The 15,199-nt window shown below is 47.2% G+C and overlaps 1 pseudogene; it reads left to right on the forward strand.

Annotated features, from left to right (window-relative positions):
• Window positions 1-393: 393 nt before the first annotated feature.
• Window positions 394-11,671, forward strand: LOC141075772 (polymerase delta-interacting protein 3 pseudogene; annotated as a pseudogene).
• The last annotated feature ends 3,528 nt before the right edge of the window (window positions 11,672-15,199 follow it).

The following is a 15,199-nucleotide window of genomic DNA, read 5'->3' on the forward strand; positions in this document are numbered from 1 at the left end:
TGTTGTAATGAGTGATTCCCTACTAAAATTTAAGAAGGGACTGGATGCCTTTCTTGAAAAGTATAATATTACAGGGTATATACACTAGTTTCCTTAATATTGCGTTGATCCAGGGAGCTAGTCTGATTGCCGTATGTGGAGTCAGGAAGGAATTTTTTTCCCCAATGTGAAGCTTACTGTTTGCCACATGGGGCTTTTTTGCCTTCCTCTGGATCAACATGTTAGGGCAAGTTAGGATAGAATATGGGTTGAACTAGATGGACTTAAAGTCTCTCTTCAACCTTAATAACTATGTTACTATGTTACTATGTTACTATGTAAACAGGATTAATAGTGGGGGGCTATGAGAGGTATGATATCCAATTATTAGTTGTTTACCTACCAATTACCGGAATGCGTTTTGATGCCCTTCAGAAAATAGCTGTAACATATTATGCTTCTCAAGCTAGGCATAAAAGATGCCTGTGAAAAATTGGTTGCCAAAGACACACGTTTCCGTATAAAGGTTAAAGGGCAAGATACTCATGAGATGCTGAATTCTAGAAAGCAGCAGACCAGTGTTGGAGGACAACCAACCAAACTGATGGATGCTCGTGAAAAAAGTTTAAAGAGTAGTGCACCTGCCGTAACTATCAACCTACCCGTGGCACAAGTTTCTTCATCTTCACCCATAAATATTACCAAGACCATCAAAATTTCACAGCTGAAAACTATTTCTTCAGGTCTAATGAACAATGTTAAAGGAATGTGAATAAATGTTGTTAATCACGAACCAGGGAAGCCACAGATTTCCTCTTTACAAGATATGGACGAGGATGGTATTGATGACGACTTAGAACTTTCCCACATCCCCACCAAGAGGATGAAAATCACAGCTGCCAGCACTGTGCACAGAAGGCCGAGAATGTCTGGAAATTCATTTTCTCTTGGGCAAACTTTACCTAAAGTGATACAGAATGATGCATACAGAGCTCCCATGTCCAGTGAGCATGCGACTTTGACTCTTTTATTGCACACAAAGACTCTAACCAACCTGTCATGGACACTTGTCACAAAGGACAGTTCTTCAGTAGTGTCGACTACAAAAGAGTCTGTCTTTAACCCTTTAGAAGGCAAAAAAATAACTGTTAATTAGTGTTGAGTGATACCACCCGATAATGAAAAATATCGGATCGGATTGGATCGGCCGATATGAAAATAGTATCGGGTTTCGCCGATTCCGATCCCAGAAGTCCCATTCAAGTCAATGGAACAGAAATATCGGAATGAAAAAAAAACCTTTTCTTTCCTTGTAGTTTAATTCTATATGAAGAAAAACAACTAAGAATAATGTAGAATGTATTGGGGGAGGTGGAGGAGACATTAAAGGCATAGAGGTTTAGCCCAATCAAATGGAATAGCAGGAATAATTTATTTTTTTTAAAGATGTTCGGAGTTACAAAGATATTGACTATGTTAACTTTTGTATATTTTGTTAGATATGTATGTTTCACTACTTCCATGCTCTTCACCTTCTTTTTTACTTCTCCAACACTTTCTCCTTCATCATCCTCAGCAGCAGCATCTTTTTCATCAACTTCTTCTTCACCTTATTCATCTTCTTCTTCTTCACCTTCTTCCTATTATTCTTTTTTTTTACATTCTTCATCTTCCTATTATTCTTTTTTTGTACATTCTTCATATTCTTCTATTCATCTTCTTCCTATTCTTCTTCTTCATCATATTCTTATTTGTGACAGGCAGTTGTTATCTATAAAAGTTTGAAGATTACACCTTCCATTCTGCCTGTCACAAAAGATTTACAACAGGATTTGTCCGCGTTCAGTTTGGCCTGCAGCAGCAGGCATTTTCCAGGGGCACCACGAGGAGGAACGGACTCACCCCCATACACTGCTTAGTCTTCTTCTGCTTAGAATTTAGATAATATCTTTTGCTCTGATTTTTAGTCTTATGCTTAATGTTCTTCTGCTTTTGGTCATTCTGTTTTTTGTTCTTCTGCTTCTTGGTCTTCTGTGTCTTGTTGTTCTGCATCTTGGTGGTTGTCTTCATGTTCTTTGTCATCTTGGTCATCTTCTTCAGGGTCATCTTTTTGGTCTTCTTCGGTGTGGTCTTCAGGGTCATCGTCAACTTCAGGGTCGTCGTCAGGGAGATCCAGAGTGAGAACCAATAACCATTTCCACAAGCGTGAACTTTGAAAAGTAGCAGAAGGTACAAGAAGGCTGAGGAACTGCCGAGAACCAGCTGATGGTACTGGAACCCGGAAGGGCAGCAGAAGGAACAAGAGTCAATGGCACAACCGTGGACCAGCTGACGGTGCTGGAACACGGTTACTAAGCAGGAGGTACCTGTGCTACAAAGCACTAACATGGACCAGCAGACATTGCTGGAACTCGGATACCTAGAAGGAGGCACCTAGGCCAAAGGCACTGCCGAGAACCAGCTGATGGTGCTGGAACCCGGATGGGTAGCAGAAGCTACAAGAGTAAATGGAACTACCGAGAACCAGCTGACGGTGCGGGTACCCAGAGTGGCAGCAGAAGGAACAAGAGCCAACGGCACAACCGTGGACCAGCTGACAGTGCTGGAACACGGTTACTAAGCAGGAGGTACCTGTGCTACAAAGCACTACCAAGGATCAGCAGACGTTGCTGGAACTCGGATACCGAGAAAGAGGCACCCAGACCAAAGGCACTGCCGAGAACCAGCTGACGGTGCTGGAACCCGGATGGGTAGCAGAAGCTACAAGAGTCAATGGAACTACCGAGAACCAGCTGACGGTGCTGGTACCCAGAGTGGCAGCAGAAGGAACAAGAGCCAATGGCACAACCGTGGAAAAGCTGCTGGAACACGGTTACTAAGCAGGAGGTACCTGTGCTACAAAGCACTACCAAGGACCAGCAGACGTTGCTGGAACTCGGATACCGAGAAAGAGGCACCTAGGCCAAAGGCACTGCCGAGAACCAGCTGACGGTGCTGGAACCCGGATGGGTAGCAGAAGCTACAAGAGTCAATGGAACTACCGAGAACCAGCTGATGATGCTGGTACCCAGAGTGGCAGCAGAAGGAACAAAAGCCAATGGCACAACTGTGGAGCAGCTGACAGTGCTGGAACACGGTTACTAAGCAGGAGGTACCTGTGCTACAAAGCACTACCAAGGACCAGCAGATGTTGCTGGAACTCGGATACCGAGAAGGAGGCACCTAGGCCAAAGGCACTGCCGAGAACCAGCTGACAGTGCAGGAACCCAGATGGGTAGCAGAAGCTACCCCTGAAAAACAACGTTGCAAGGCCACGAGCCGGCCGCAGTTACCGAAACCCACAGTCCTACAGGGGGTGCTTTTCCTATTGGCGCTACGGAACCAGCCTTTATTACCAGAACCCGCAGCCCACAAAGGAAGCACCTAAACTGCAGGCACCATAGACTCGGCTAACCCATCCGCAACACGACAGGACTATGTATTGGTGGCAAAGTGACGTTGACACTACTCGGAACCAGCAGGCATGCTGGAACCAGGTTGGGCAGGTGGGAGTACCCGTGCCAAAGACACTACCGAGGATCAGCTGACGGTGCTGGAACCCGGATGGATAGCAGAAGCTACAAGAGTCAATGGAACTACTGAGAACCAGCTGACAGTGCTGGTACCCAGAGTGACAGCAGAAGGAACAAGAGCCAATGGCACAACCGTGGACCAGCTGACAGTGCTGGAACACGGTTACTAAGCAGGAGGTACCTGTGCTACAAAGCACTACCAAGGACCAGCAGATGTTGCTGGAACTCGGATATCGAGAAGGAGGCACCTAGGCCAAAGCCACTGCCGAGAACCAGCTGACGGTGCTGGAACCTGGATGGGTAGCAGAAGCTACCCTAAAAAACAACGTTGCAAGGCCGCGAGCCGGCTGCAGTCACCGAAACCCACAGTCCTACAGGGGGTGCTTTTCCTATTGGCACTACGGAACCAGCCTTTAATACCAGAACCCGCAGCCCACATAGGAAGCACCTAAACTGCAGGCACCATAGACTCGGCTAACCCGACCGCAACATGACAGGACTATGTATTGGTGGCAAAGTGACGTTGACACTACCCGGAAACAGCAGGCGTGCTGGAACCAGGTTGGGCAGGAGGGAGTACCCGTGCCAAAGACACTTCTGTGCAGCAACTGGCGATGTTGAAAGCCCAGGGTCAGTCATGCAGCAGGCTGAGGCCTACTTGGAGCGAGTAAAAAGTAAGATGTAGTGTGATATTGGAGGCAGCAGGAGACTTTGTCGTCCACACAGCAGGGGAGCAGCTGGCGTGACTGAGCCCCAGTAACACAGGAACAAGTGTGGATTGTGCAGACGCCACTTCGGAGCAGCAACTGGCAAGGTCGGAGGCCAGGGGAAATACTAGAGACAGTGGAGCCAGAGGCCTAAGTGGAGCAAGGTTAAAAATCAGTTTTAGTGTGGCTGTGTAGGCAGCAGGAGTCTTTGCCATCCACACACCAGGGGAGCAGCTGGCGTTACTGAAACACACTGACACAGGAGTTAGTGTTTCTCTCTGTGCGGACGGCACTTCCAAGCAACAACTGGCTGCGTTGAAGCCCAGGATCAATCATGGAGCAGGCTGAGGCCTACTTAGAGCGAGTAGAAAGTAAGATGTAGTGTGATTTTGGAGGCAGCAGGAGACTTTGTCGTCCACACAGCAGGGGAGCAGCTGGCGTTACTGAACCCCACTAACACTAGAGCATGTGTTTTTCTCTGTGCAGACGGCACTTCCGAGCAACAACTGACTGTGTTGAAGCCCAGGATCAATCATGGAGCAGGCTGAGGCCTACTTGAAGCAAGTTTTATATCGGTTGTACACTACTACTGATTGTAACCGTGCTCCACTTAGGCCTCTGGCTCCACTGTCTCTAGTATTTCCCCTGGCCTCCAACCATGCCAGTTGCTGCTCAGAAGTGGCGTCTGCACAATCCACACTTGTTCCTGGGTTACAGGGGCTCAGTCACGTCAGTTGATCCCCTGATGTGTGTCCGGCAAGGTCTCCTGGTCTGTCCACATTCCCACTACTAGTAATGGGAATGTGCACAGAGCAGGAGACATTGCCGGACACACATCAGGGGATCAACTGACGTGACTGAGCCCCAATAACACAGGAACAAGTGTGGATTGTTGTGCAGACGCCACTTCGGAGCAGCAACTGGAGAGGTTGGAGGCCAGGGGAAATACTAGAGACAGTGGAGCCAGAGGCCTAAGTGGAGTGCGGTAAAAAATCAGTAGTAGTGTGACTGTGTAGGCAGCAGGAGACTTTGCCATCCACACAGCAGGGGAGCAGCTGGCGTTGCTGAACCCCACTGACACAGGAGCTAGTGTTTCTCTCTATGCGGATGGCACTTCCAAGCAACAACTTTCTGAGTTGAAGCCCAGGATCAATCAGCGAGTAGAAAGTAAGATGTAGTGTTATTTTGGAGGCAGCAGGAGACTTTGTCATCCACACAGCAGGGGAACAGCTGACGTTACTGAACCCCACTAACACAGAAGCTAGTGTGTTTTTCTCTGTGAAGACGGCACTTCTGAACACCAACTGGTGTTGTTGGAGCCCAGGATCAAGCATGGAGCAGGCTGAGGCCTGATGGTTTGTGAATGTGGAGGCAGCAGGAGACTTTGTCGTCCACACAGCAGGGGAACAGCTGACGTTACTGAACCCCACTAACACAGGAGCTAGTGTGTTTTTCTCTGTGAAGACGGGACTTCTGAACACCAACTGGCGTTGTTGGAGCCCAGGATCAAGCATGGAGCAGGCTGAGGCCTGATGGTTTGTGAATGTGGAGGCAGCAGGAAACTTTGTCGTCCACACAGCAGGGGAACAGCTGACGTTACTGAACCCCACTAACACAGAAGCTAGTGTGTTTTTCTCTGTGAAGACAGCACTTCTGAACACCAACTGGCGTTGTTGGAGCCCAGGATCAAGCTTGCAGCAGGCGGAGGCCAACTTGCAGCAAGTTTTATATAGGTTGTAGACTACTACTGATTGTAACCGTGCTCCACTATGGCCTCTGGCTCCACTGTCTCTAGTATTTCCCCTGGCCTCCAACTCCGCCAGTTGCTTCTCTGAAGTGGCGTCTGCACAATCCACACTTGTTCCTGAGTTACTGGGGCTCAGTCACGTCAGTTGATCCCCTGATGTGTGTCCGACAAGCTCTCCTGCTCTGTCCACATTCCCACTACTAGTAATGGGAATGTGGACAGAGCAAGAGACATTGCCGGACACACATCAGGGGATCAACTGACGTGACTGAGCCCCAGGAACACAGGAACAAGTGTGGATTGTGCAGATGCCACTTCAGAGCAGCAACTGGCTGGGTTGGAGGCCAGGGGAAATACTAGAGACAGTGGAGCCAGAGGCCTAAGTGGAGCACGGTTAAAAATCAGTAGTAGTTCGATTGTGGAGGGAGCAGGAGACTTTGCCGTCCACACAGCAGGGGAGCAGATGGCGTTACCGAACCCCACTAACACAGGAGCTAGTGTTTTCTCTGTCCAGACGGCACTTCTGAGCGACAACTGGCTGTGTTGAAGCCCAGGGATTACAGTTCAGGTGGTAGAAACATGAACACAACAGGAGACCTGGATACTGTTGCCAACCAATTATTTATTCTGGTAGAGGACTTGCAAATTCTGTCGAGATCCAGGCCTTGTTCATTTTCAGAAAAGTAAGCCGATCAACGTTATCGGAGGATAGTCACGTGCGACGGTCTGTTAGTACACCACCTGCAGCACTAAAGACGTGTTCCGATAATACACTGGCAGCAGGGCAAGCCAGCACCTCCAATGCATACTGGCTAAGCTCTGGCCATGTATCCAGCTTTGAGACCCAAAACTTGAAGGGGGAAGAGCCATATGGGAGTACACTGACAGGGCAAGACATGTAGTCTGTCATCATCTGACGGAAACGTTGCCTCCTGCTGACTGGAGCCATCTGTGATGGTGTAGACATTTGTGGCGGACACACAAAACTTTGCCACATTTGGGCCATAGTGGTCTTGCCTTGTGCTGAGGCGCTGCCTCTGCTCCCTCTTTGTGCCGTGCTTCCTCCACTGCCTCGACGCACAGAGCTGCTTTGCAAAGCACTAGCAACACTGCTGTCGGTTGGAATGGAGAACATGGTGGACTGCACCAGTGTGTCTTTGTACTCCCGCAGTTTACGCTCCCGGTTCAACGGTGGTATGAGGCTTTGTAAGTTGTCCCGGTAGCGAGGATCTAGGAGGGTGTACACCCAATAATCAGTCGTGTTGAGAATGTGGGCGATGCGGCTGTCATTTCTCAGGCACTGCAGTATGAAATCAACCATGTGCTGCAGACTCCCAACTGCCAAAGAAACGCTGTCCCCTGCTTGAGTCGTCATCTCTGCCAGCTCTGCATCACCCCACCCTCGCTGTACATACTGGCTAGAGCATTGTGTACCTCCCTCCTCAGGAGAGGTGTCTTCCTCCATTGACTTCTCCTCATCCTCCTCACAAAGTGTCCTCTGCCTAGGCCTTTGTGAGGAACCACGTAGCGCAGACTGTCCAGAAGCAGATGGCATTTGTGACTCCTCATCCTCCTCCTCTTCCAAAACCTCCTCCCTTAGTGCTTGCAGTGTTTTTTGAAGCAGGCAGATAAGGGGGACAGTCATGCTGGCTAGTGCATCATCTGCACTCGCCATCTGCGTGGAATCATCGAAGGCACGCAAAACAAGGCCGATTTCCTTCATAGAGGCCCACTCAGTGGTGCTGAAGTATGACCGGCGCACAGTGCGACTTTTTTGCGCCTGATGCAGCTGGTTCTCCATGACTGCTGCCTGCTGCTCACACAACCGCTCCAACATATGTAACGTTGTATTCCACCTGGTGGGTAGGTCACATATGATGCGATGTTCCGGAAGGCGTAATCGGCGCTGCAGAGCAGCAAAGCGCGATCTTGCCGTGCTGGAACACCGCAAGTGAGCGCACTCTATGCTGACCTTGTGCAGCAGTGCATCAAGATCCGGATAATCCCTCAGAAAGCTCTGCACGACCAAGTTCAGCACATGTGCCAGACATGGGATGTGAGTGAGGTTGCCTAGGCCAAGAGCTGCCACCAGATTTCGGCCATTGTCACACACTACTAAGCCCGGCTGGAGATTCGCTGGCACAAACCACACATCGCTCTCCTGCTTGATGGCATTCCAGAGCTCCTGTGCTGTGTGGCTTCGATTCCCCAAAGAAATTAATTTGAATACGGCCTGTTGACGTTTGGCCATGGCTGTGCTCATATCAGTCATAACAGGCTCCTGCAGCGCTGTTTCTGAGGAACTTGAGTAGGAGGAGGAGTCAATGTGTACAGACTGGATTCCTGCAATCCGTGGAGTTGGCAGAACACGTACAGCGCCACTCTCCAGATCTGTACCCGGCTCCACAACATTGAACCAATGGGCAGTGAGGGAAAGGTATCGTCCCTGTCCATGGCTACTGGTCCACGCATCGGTGGTCAGGTGGACCTTGCTACTGACGGCGTTTAGTAGCGCATGTTTTATTTTTCCCTCCACATGTTTTTGCAGGGCAGGGACGGCTTGCCTGCTGAAATAAAAGCGACTGAGCACGGTGTATTGTGGGACTGCCAATGCCATGAAGTTCCGGAAGGTGTCAGTCTCCACCAGCCTGAATGAGAGCATTTCAAGGGCCAGTAGTTTGGCAATGCCAGCATTCAGAGCCTGTGTTCGGGGATGGTTTGCCGAGTATGGCCGCCTTTTATCCCAGGCCTGTGCTACCGATGGCTGTAGAGTGGCCTGGGAGTGTGAGGATGACTGGGAACGTGGTGCTGTGGGTGGAATGTCACTGGGTCTCCGGACAACAGTGCCAGAGGTTCTTCCTTGGCGATCCTGTGAGGAAGCCAAACCAGCTGTGTGTGAGCTGGAGGAAGAGGCCCCAACACGAGCTGAAGAGGTGGTAGGTGGTGCTGTACGTTGTCCTACGTCTTCAGTGTGTTTGTGTAACTCCACCTCGTGTTTGGTCTGCACATGTTTCCACATATTTGTGGTATTGAGGTTGCTGACATTTTTCCCTCTTTTAACTTTCTGATGACACAGCTTGCATTTGACAAAGCAAATGTCATCTGCAACTGTGTCAAAAAAGGACCACGCACTGCAAGTCTTGGGAGCGCCCGTTTTGGCTTTTGAAAGAGGAATGCTCCTAACGGGTGCCGAAGTGGAGGCTACAGGCAACCAAGTCTGCCCCCTCCCTCTCCCTCCTGTTTTGGCCGTTCGGGGAATCTCTTCCTCAGAGCTGCTCCCACCACCTTCCTGTTCCTCACGCCATGATGGGTCAAGGACCTCATCATCTACACTCCCCTCTTCAAACACCTGCTTCTCCTGGGTTGTCTCGCCAGCACCGTACGCACCAGAAAGTGGCACCTGAGTCTCGTCATCATCTGATGCGTACTGAGGTGTGCTGACCATAGGCACTGGCTCACCCGCCTCTTCAGATTCAGAGGGACAAAGAAGTTGCGCCTCACTGCATACTCCCTCTTCTTCACATTCTTGAATGCTGCTTGGCTGACCCCCTCTTTCCAAGCCAACAGATTCAGAGAACAGAAGTAGAGACAGTGATGGCTCCTGTCCAGGGCTCTCTGACTGCCTGGGCACTTTGGCAGGTGGTCAAGAGACAGATGGTTGCTCTTCAGTGCTCTGGCCCTGAGAGGACGTGGAAGTCATTGAAGTCGATGCGTTAGCTGCCATCCATCCAACAACGGCTTCAATTTGTTACTCCCTCAGCAGTGGGGTACGGCGAGGTCCTACAAAGCTGCGCATAAAGGACTGTTGCCTGGTAAAACTGGGGGATGCTGACTCACTGGTGCCAGCAGCAGGCACAGAATCCCCACGTCCTCTCCCTGCAGAATCCCCACATCCTCTCCCTGCAGAATCCCCACGTCCTCTCCCTGCTGAAACTCCACGCCCATGCCGACGTGCCTTACTCCCTGCCTTCTTCATCTTGGTAGACTGATAAAGATAGGCCGAAAAGTACAAAGGGGGGGCTTAGTGTGCTTATTCCTGAACAGCTGGTAACAGGTATAAGAAACAATAATTTTATGAAGTGTGTGTGTGGACTACACTTTAATAGGAGCTAATGCGACCTACACAACTGTGAAATGGAGTGTTTGGTGAACTTTATTTTGTTTTTGTTTTTTTTAAAAAACTAAAAGGATGTGACCAAAGATTTGAAAGTGATAGTATCACTAACTTTTTGGAGCTATTACAATGCAGGAAGGTAACCTTCAATGCAAAAGATGAGGCTCCAAAAAATAGGGTAATACTAATTTGGCTGCAGATGAAGGGCACAAGCCAGAAAAAAGGCTCCTCTATCTACTCCTATGTAGTGTTTGCAACCAACCAATGTAGATGGATACGGATGGATGCACTTTAATAGGAGAATAAAAAATGAGCTGCAGTAAAAGAAAAATATGTGTGAGGCAGTGACGCACGCTGAGCGGCCTACAACCAGACGTAGCTGAAGGACACACTACTCAGCGTGAGCTGCACTCACCCACAGTCATAGACCTCTCAGACAACCATGAATAGTGCAGCAAACTGGGCACTAGCACTGAAAGGCTGCAGAGAGGCTCCGCTGTCTACTCCTATAGTGTTTGCAACCAACGTATATGGATACGGATGGATGCACAGTGCACACTAATAGGAGAATGAAAAATGGGCAGCAAAAAATGAAAAATATGTAAGAGGCAGTGACACGCTGAGCGTCCTACAACCAGACGTGACTGCAGGACACACTACTCAGCGTGAGCTGCACTCACACAGACCTTCCAGACAGCTGTGAACACTGCTGCAAGGCAAAAGAAAGCTACACTTATTGAGAATGTAGCCTGGGTAAAGCACAATGTGATTTGTAAAATCGCTCTCTAACTGTCCCTCACAGTCTTGAACAGCAGCTTGTCCCTAACTGAATTCACAGCAGAGTAAACCAGAAATGGCGGCTGCGGCGGCTTTTATAGTGCATCATGACATCATTTCAGCAGCCAATCACAGCCATGCCATTAGTTAACATGCCTACATGCCTAACAGGATGTGCCCACACTTCTGAGGATTGTCATTGGCTGAATAAAATCAAACTGGCTCATAGCATTATGGGAACTTCCGATTCCAGTATTCGATATGATAAAAGTATCGGAACTCAGTATCGGAATTCCGATACAGTGAATATCGGCCGATACCCGATACTTGCGGTATCGGAATGCTCAACACTACTGTTAATACTTTGCATCCAAGAATCACAGAGGAAGATATTGTGTAGCTTTTATATGTATCTAGTGCCTTGAAGGTCACCTGCTTGTTGAGTTACGGAGTCGCAGAGGTTATGATTATAAGAAAGGAAGATGCAGTCGCTGACTACAAAAAATACAACAGATACCTAGATGGACAACCAATGAAATGCAATCTTCATTTGAATGGTTGTGTGATAACATCAGACCAGCCCATCCTTCAAAGATTAAGTGACACCCCATCAAATAAGGAAGGTGAATCTAGAAGAAACACGACCTCCTCCTCCTCCAGTGTTGATTCAAATCCTATAGCTCAAGTTGATCCTGATACTATCTTAAAAGCACTCTTTAAATCCTCAGGGTCATCAACAGTCATTCAACCAACTGCATTTAAGATTAAGCTCTGATGAAACCAACACAAATTGGAAACTATAATAAGAGAGATTTCAAAGTCACATATGTGCCCAGAGACTCTTTAAACCCTTCACCCCCAAGGGTGGTTTGCACGTTCATGACCAGGCCAATTTTTACAATTCTGACCACTGTACCTTTATGAGGTCATAACTCTGGAACGCTTCCATTGATCCCGGTGATTCTGACATTGTTTTCTTGTGACATATTGTACTTCATGTTAGTGGTAAAATTTCATTCAAATAACTTGCGTTTATTTGTGAAAAAAATGGAAATTTGGCAAAAATTTTGAAAATTTTGCAATTTTCCAACTTTGAATTTTTATGCCCTTAAATCACAGAGATACGGCACACAAAAAACTTGATAAGTAACATTTCCCACATGTTTACTTTACATCAGCACAATTTTGGAACCAAAATTTTTTTTTGTTAGGAAGTTATAAGGGTTAAAAGTTGACCAGCGATTTCTCATTTTTACAACACCATTTTATTTTTAGGACCACATCACATTTGAAGCCACTTTGAGGGGTCTATATGATAGAAAATACCCAAAAGTGACACCATTCTAAAAACTGCACCCCTTAAGGTGCTCAAAACCACATTCAAGAAGTTTATTAACCCATTAGGTGCGTCACAGGAATTTTTTTGAATATTTAAAAAGAAATGAACATCTAACTTTTTTTCACAAAAAAAATACTTCAGGTTCAATTTTTTTTATTTTACCAAGGGTAACAGGAGAAATTGGACTGCAAAAGTTATTGTGCAATTTGTCCTGAGTACGCTGATACCTGATTTATGGGGGGGAACGACTGTTTCGGCGCATGGCAGAGCTCAGAATGGAAGGAGCGCCGTTTGACTTTTTCAATGCAAAATTGGCTGGAATTCAGATCGGACGCCATGTCACGTTTGGAGAGTCCCTGATGTACCTAAACAGTGGAAACCCCCTACAAGTGACCCCATTTTGGAAACTAGACCCCCCAAGGAACTTATCTAGATATGTGGTGAGAACTTTGAACCCACAAGGGCTTTACAGAAGTTTATAACGTACAGCGGTACAATTAAAAAATCATATTTTTTCCACAAAAATGATCTTTTCACCCCAATTTTTATTTTCCCAAGGGTAACAGGACCCTAAAAGTTATTGTGCAATTTGTCCTGAGTACGCTGATACCCCACATGTGGGGGTAAACCACTATTTGGGCGCATGGCAGAGCTCGGAAGGGAAGCAGTGCCATTTGACGTTTTTGGCTGGAATTGAGATCGGACACCATGTCGCGTTTGGAAAACCCCTGATGTACCAAAACAGTGGAAACCCCCCACAAATGACACCATTTTGGAAACTAGACCCCCTAAGGAACTTATCTAGATGTGTGGTGAGAACTTTGAACCCCCATGGGCTTCACAGAAGTTTATAACATAAAGCATACAATTAAAAAATCATATTTTTTCCACAAAAATGATCTTTTCACCCTCAATTCTTATTTTTCCAAGGGTAACAGGACACTAAAAGTTATTGTGCAATTTGTCCTGAGTACGCTGATACCCCACATGTGGGGGTAAACCACTATTTGGGCGCATGGCAGAGCTCGGAAGGGAAGCAGCGCCATTTGACGTTTTTGGCTGGAATTGAGATCGGACACCATGTCGCGTTTGGAAAACCCCTGATGTACCAAAACAGTGGAAACCCCCCACAAATGACACCATTTTGGAAACTAGACCCCCTAAGGAACTTATCTAGATGTGTGGTGAGAACTTTGAACCCCCATGGGCTTCACAGAAGTTTATAACATAAAGCCATACAATTAAAAAATCATATTTTTTCCACAAAAATGATCTTTTCACCCTCAATTCTTATTTTTCCAAGGGTAACAGGACCCTAAAAGTTATTGTGCAATTTGTCCTGAGTACGCTGATACCCCACATGTGGGGGTAAACCACTATTTGGGCGCATGGCAGAGCTCGGAAGAGAAGCAGCGCCATTTGACGTTTTTGGCTGGAATTGAGATCGGACACCATGTCACGTTTGGAAAACCCCTGATGTACCAAAACAGTGGAAATCCCCCACAAATGACACCATTTTGGAAACTAGACCCCCTAAGGAACTTATCTAGATGTGTGGTGAGAACTTTGAACCCCCATGGGCTTCACAGAAGTTTATAACATAATGCCATACAATTAAAAAATCATATTTTTTCCACAAAAATGATCTTTTCACCCTCAATTTTTATTTTTCCAAGGGTAACAGGACCGTAAAAGTTATTGTGCAATTTGTTCTGAGTACGCTGATACCCCACATGTGGGGGTAAACCACTATTTGGGCGCATGGCAGAGCTCGGAAGGGAAGCAGCGCCATTTGACGTTTTTGGCTGGAATTGAGATCGGACACCATGTCGCGTTTGGAAAACTCCTGATGTACCAAAACAGTGGAAACCCCCCACAAATGACACCATTTTGGAAACTAGACCCCCTAAGGAACTTATCTAGATTTGTGGTGAGCACTTTGACCCCCCCAGTGCTTCACAGAAGTTTATAATGCCCGGGCGTGAAAATAAATAATTCGTATTTTTTCCACAAACATGATCTTTTAGTCACCATTTTTTTATTTTCCCAAGGGTACCAGGAGAAATTGGACCGCAAAAGTTGTTGTCCAATTTGTCCTGAGTATGCTGATACCCCATATGTGGGAGAAAACTACTGTATGGGCACACGTCGGGGCTCGGAAGGGAAGTAGTGACGTTTTGGAATGCAGACTTTGATGGAATGGTCTGCGGGTGTCATGTTGCCTTTGGAGAGCCCCTAATGTACCTAAACAGTGGAAACCCCCCACAAATGACACCATTTTGTAAACTAGACCCCCCCAAGCAACTTATCTAGATGTGTGGTGAGCACTTTGAACCCCCCAGTGCTTCACAGAAGTTTATAACGCCCGGGCGTGAAAATAAAAAATTCGTATTTTTTCCACAAACATGATCTTTTAGTCACCATTTTTTTATTTTCCCAAGGGTACCAGGAGAAATTGGACCCTAAAAGTTGTTGTCCAATTTGTCCTGAGTATGCTGATACCCCATATGTGGGAGAAAACTACTGTATGGGCACACGTCGGGGCTCGGAAGGGAAGTAGTGACGTTTTGGAATGCAGACTTTGATGGAATGGTCTGCGGGTGTCATGTTGCCTTTGGAGAGCCCCTAATGTACCTAAACAGTGGAAACCCCCCACAAATGACCCCATTTTGAAAACTAGACCCACTAAGGAACTTATCTAGATGTGAGGTGAGCACTTTGAACCCCCAAGGGCTTCACTGAAGTTTATAATGCCAGGGCATGAAAATAAAAAAATCGTATTTTTTCCAGAAACATGATCAATTAGTCCCCAATTTTTTCATTTTCCCAAGGGTAACAGGAGAAATTGGACCCCCAAAAGTTGTTGTCCAATTTGGCCTGAGTACGCTGACACCCCATATGTGGGAGAAAACTACTGTATGGACACACGTCGGGGCTCGGAAGGGAAGCAGTGACGTTTTAGAA

Source organism: Dendrobates tinctorius, unplaced genomic scaffold (genome assembly GCF_039654945.1).
Source record: "Dendrobates tinctorius isolate UK_male_01 unplaced genomic scaffold, ASM3965494v1 ptg000370l, whole genome shotgun sequence".
Classification (NCBI taxonomy): Eukaryota; Metazoa; Chordata; class Amphibia; order Anura; family Dendrobatidae; genus Dendrobates; species Dendrobates tinctorius.